Source organism: Schistocerca piceifrons, unplaced genomic scaffold, assembly GCF_021461385.2.
Source record: "Schistocerca piceifrons isolate TAMUIC-IGC-003096 unplaced genomic scaffold, iqSchPice1.1 HiC_scaffold_1373, whole genome shotgun sequence".
In the NCBI taxonomy this organism is placed as follows: domain Eukaryota; kingdom Metazoa; phylum Arthropoda; class Insecta; order Orthoptera; family Acrididae; genus Schistocerca; species Schistocerca piceifrons.
This window is the reverse complement of record NW_025727206.1, coordinates 30,001-35,000: the sequence shown is the minus strand read 5'-3', so window position 1 is coordinate 35,000 and position 5,000 is coordinate 30,001. Positions and strand designations below refer to the sequence as shown.

The 5,000-nt window shown below is 53.8% G+C and overlaps 1 non-coding gene across 1 annotated transcript in view; it reads left to right on the top strand.

The window, feature by feature from the left end:
- Positions 1-3,785: 3,785 nt before the first annotated feature.
- LOC124732920 overlaps positions 3,786-5,000 on the top strand; it is a 1,909-nt gene continuing 694 nt past the window's right edge. Inside the window, exon 1 of the ribosomal RNA XR_007008863.1 lies at positions 3,786-5,000. This exon is cut by the window's right edge and continues 694 nt beyond it. This is a non-coding gene — a ribosomal RNA (small subunit ribosomal RNA).

The window sequence follows — 5,000 nt, the reverse complement described above, 5'->3', positions numbered from 1 at the left end:
GATACCGCCATCTATGCGACGCCAAGCCGATTAAGACAGCGATGGCGCCACAGTGCCCGCCTTTCGACGCCACCCACAAAGCCTGCAGCCTCTGTCGACCATAGCACCCAATCTCCAGTGGCTCTGCCGCACGAAGCCGTGGACCGGCAATGACTCCACCCGCACCCGTTCGTGCACCACCCCAACCGCCAAACTCGCACCTCCAGCGGATGAACGGCGGAAGTTTCCCGCACTCGTAAAGTGCAATCCACCCCTATAACTTGCGTTTCATGAAGAGTTATTTCCAATATGCGACATTCCCGCTGTCCCTATACATGAGCCGCGACCTGTACCACTTACGAGCGAGAGACGCGATCGCGTTGCTCACTGTACGGCGTCCGATACCGAGCCATCAGCATGTCGGTCCCCATGCGCGTTGCACTCGCACTCGCAGTCGCAAAAACGTGGGGCAAATATATTACGCGGAAGAGCTATAACAGACCGAGCCCCACTGCATGGGGAGAGTCTTTGTCACTAATGTACACAGATGGAACATTTTGGACTGGAACCAGATTACCCGTACACACGGCGCTGATTAGTAATCAATGCAGAGCCATCAAACTACAGCAAATATACACAACTGTCCGTATACATGCTGAAAGAGTCTGCCCACAATGGGAACCACACGTCAGCCAGACACTCTGATCACGCACCACTCTCTGCTTCTAACGGGCGCACATACAATATGTAAGCACCAGCATGGAACAACATCCAGTGCATCTTCTCCGCCACATTACACAATCCACACTATCACAACCAGACCAGGAGGTCCATGCGGAAAATACAATATCCCAGCCTTTCGACATCCACCATTGCGCAGACCAGGCACCAACACCCACACATGTCCTATACAACGGTGCACCCAACATCACAATAGTACCTCCTGTCACAGCGCACAAACAATGACATGAGTCAAAGACACAGGTCTCACACAAGCATAGAATTGGAGCGCCGCCTCTAATAAGCCAAAGGTGCATCCTGACGTGACAAATCTGATCATGTCACAAGCATTCACTTACTATAATCACTATCAAGGAACCTGCCGCCCCCGCCCCCCCCCCCCTACACCTTTCCTTACAACAACGTGTAACCTAACCTAACCTAACCTATGTTGTACCTTAACCTAACCTATGTTGTACCTTAACCTAACCTATGTTGTACCTTAACCTAACCTATGTTGTACCTTAACCTAACCTATGTTGTACCTTAACCTAACCTATGTTGTACCTTAACCTAACCTATGTTGTACCTTAACCTAACCTATGTTGTACCTTAACCTAACCTATGTTGTACCTTAACCTAACCTATGTTGTACCTTAACCTAACCTATGTTGTACCTTAACCTAACCCATGTTGTACCTTAACCTAACCCATGTTGTACCTTAACCTAACCCATGTTGTACCTTAACCTAACCCATGTTGTACCTTAACCTAACCCATGTTGTACCTTAACCTAACCCATGTTGTACCTTAACCTAACCCATGTTGTACCTTAACCTAACCCATGTTGTACCTTAACCTAACCCATGTTGTACCTTAACCTAACCCATGTTGTGCCTTAACCTAACCCATGTTGTGCCTTAACCTAACCCATGTTGTGCCTTAACCTAACCCATGTTGTGCCTTAACCTAACCCATGTTGTGCCCTAACCTAACCCATGTTGTGCCCTAACCTAACCCATGTTGTGCCCTAACCTAACCCATGTTGTGCCCTAACCTAACCCATGTTGTCCCCTAACCTAACCCATGTTGTCCCCTAACCTAACCCATGTTGTCCCCTAACCTAACCCATGTTGTGCCCTAACGTAACCCATGTTGTGCCTTAACGTAACCCATGTTGTGCCTTAACGTAACCCATGTTGTGCCTTAACGTAACCCACGTTGTCCGCTAACGTAACCCACGTTGTCCGCTAACGTAACCCACGTTGTCGCCTAAACCTGCTCTGTAATTGTTATACGACTCGTTCAATTAGTGTAGTGTTGCCCACCCGCAACCCTCGCAATATAGTTCGCTACTCGCACTGCCCGCTCCCCTGTGTATCGCTTCATGTTAAACACCTTGCAAGTCTTGCTGACTTTCCACATGCTCCTGCTGTACACTGTAATGTGGATGGCAGCAGGACGTACATGCCGCCCCCCCCCCCCCCACCCCTCCCCACGTCCCCACGTCCCCACCTTGCCCCCTGCCTTCGCAAGCTGGTTGGTGACAAGTTTGCATGTTCAATGCCCTTCGCATGCGACGTACGCAGGCTACGTTGTGGTGCGGCCTGTGTCAACTGTCCGCTGATGTCGTACGCGTGAACCACAATCTGTACTGCACATTCGTCCTTATGTACTGAATGATACATCGTGGCACATGTGTGACCGTACAACGACTGCGCCCAAAAACGGCGGACCATACAGTGCAAATATTGTGCACGCAGCTACGTGTCGTCTCCCTATGAGAGCTGGATTGCAGTGTGGTACGCCATAGAGACGTGTGGGAGGAACGGACGCCGTGGATGGCGATCAGCATGAGCTGTGTGTTGATGTATTCGGACCTAGTCGTCTCTCCTCAAACACCGTGATAGCATGGTGCACCGCGTTCCATATCTGCGACATGCTACAGAGGCCGGTTGACAGTCGTTCGAGCAATGGACATTGCATACGTACGGGGGCCACCTTCCACGTATTGTCTAGGCGTGCACATTTTGTTGCGTGTATGTGGGCAGACGTAGTGTGGCGTGACACCTGACACAGGCATGCAATAATCGTTGAAGTTGCTAATGGCGATGGACGCCTACGTTTTCTGGTGAAGTTACGCAAATGAAGAAATGGTAACCCGTTGTGGTGCGGTTGTTCTCGCTAGGGGTGAATCGGTGATGGCGACGATAGGTTGAGGTACTAACCGGTTGTTCCAGCGATACCCACCATGCCGATGAAACTGAACGGCATCTGGGTGTGAAGCGATACGCGGTGGTGGCTGGGTGGGACCGTCCCCGGCCGGTGAGGGGGCGCCTCCCGGCGTGCTGGCCGCGCGGTGCGTGGGCGCACGCGCTACAGCCGGCTGGTGGGGGCGGCCAGTGGCAGGCGCGCCGGCCGACGGACGCGGCAGGCGTCGCAGCTGCGCGCCGGCGCACCCTGCGCGCGGCGCCGTGCGGCCAAAGTAGGTCCTCGCGGGCCCGGTGCGAAGCGCGGTGGACATCTTCAGTGTGCTGGTCCGATTGAGGACTGTGTGCGTTGAGGATGCGCCGCCGCCCGGCGCTCGGCGCCGCGACGCCGTCTGCTGCTCGGTCGCCCCAGCGGTTCTCGCTGGTGGTTTGTATCGCAGCTGTGCGGATGTGTTGGCGCGTGCGCTGTGCTGGGAGAGTTCGCTTCGGCACCCAAGTGGGGCTTTTGTCCTTCTGTGGCGCTGGCGTTGGAGCTGCCGGTCACCGTAGGTGGCGCGTGTTGTCTCCCGCCGGCAATGCCACGACAGCACGCTCCCGGGCCTCTGTCGGCAGCGGCAAGCTCAGTTGGGAGCACGGGTGGTCGCACCGAAAGCGTCTACTCGCCTAACTCCGGGCGATTGCGCCTCTCTCGAACCCGACCAAGTACTTGGGACGGCGCTGCGCGCCGCCGGGACCTGAGAGGGTTTCGAGGTGTATTGTGCAGGGGAGCTCAGCCTCCTCCTGTTTGCAGAATGATTGAGCGGACGCTTGCGTGTTCGCGCGGGCCCCCGGGACACACTCCCGGGCGGCCGGCTGCTCAGCTCTAGTTGGCGCAGCTCCCTGGTTGATCCTGCCAGTAGTCATATGCTTGTCTCAAAGATTAAGCCATGCATGTCTCAGTACAAGCCGCATTAAGGTGAAACCGCGAATGGCTCATTAAATCAGTTATGGTTCCTTAGATCGTACCCACGTTACTTGGATAACTGTGGTAATTCTAGAGCTAATACATGCAAACAGAGTCCCGACCAGAGATGGAAGGGACGCTTTTATTAGATCAAAACCAATCGGTCGGCTCGTCCGGTCCGTTTGCCTTGGTGACTCTGAATAACTTTGGGCTGATCGCACGGTCCTCGTACCGGCGACGCATCTTTCAAATGTCTGCCTTATCAACTGTCGATGGTAGGTTCTGCGCCTACCATGGTTGTAACGGGTAACGGGGAATCAGGGTTCGATTCCGGAGAGGGAGCCTGAGAAACGGCTACCACATCCAAGGAAGGCAGCAGGCGCGCAAATTACCCACTCCCGGCACGGGGAGGTAGTGACGAAAAATAACGATACGGGACTCATCCGAGGCCCCGTAATCGGAATGAGTACACTTTAAATCCTTTAACGAGTATCTATTGGAGGGCAAGTCTGGTGCCAGCAGCCGCGGTAATTCCAGCTCCAATAGCGTATATTAAAGTTGTTGCGGTTAAAAAGCTCGTAGTTGGATTTGTGTCCCACGCTGTTGGTTCACCGCCCGTCGGTGTTTAACTGGCATGTATCGTGGGACGTCCTGCCGGTGGGGCGAGCCGAAGGCGTGCGACCGCCTCGTGCGTGCTCGTGCGTCCCGAGGCGGACCCCGTTGAAATCCTACCAGGGTGCTCTTTATTGAGTGTCTCGGTGGGCCGGCACGTTTACTTTGAACAAATTAGAGTGCTTAAAGCAGGCAAGCCCGCCTGAATACTGTGTGCATGGAATAATGGAATAGGACCTCGGTTCTATTTTGTTGGTTTTCGGAACCCGAGGTAATGATTAATAGGGACAGGCGGGGGCATTCGTATTGCGACGTTAGAGGTGAAATTCTTGGATCGTCGCAAGACGAACAGAAGCGAAAGCATTTGCCAAGTATGTTTTCATTAATCAAGAACGAAAGTTAGAGGTTCGAAGGCGATCAGATACCGCCCTAGTTCTAACCATAAACGATGCCAGCCAGCGATCCGCCGCAGTTCCTCCGATGACTCGGCGGGCAGCCTCCGGGAAACCAAAGCTTTTGGGTTCCGGGGGAAGTAT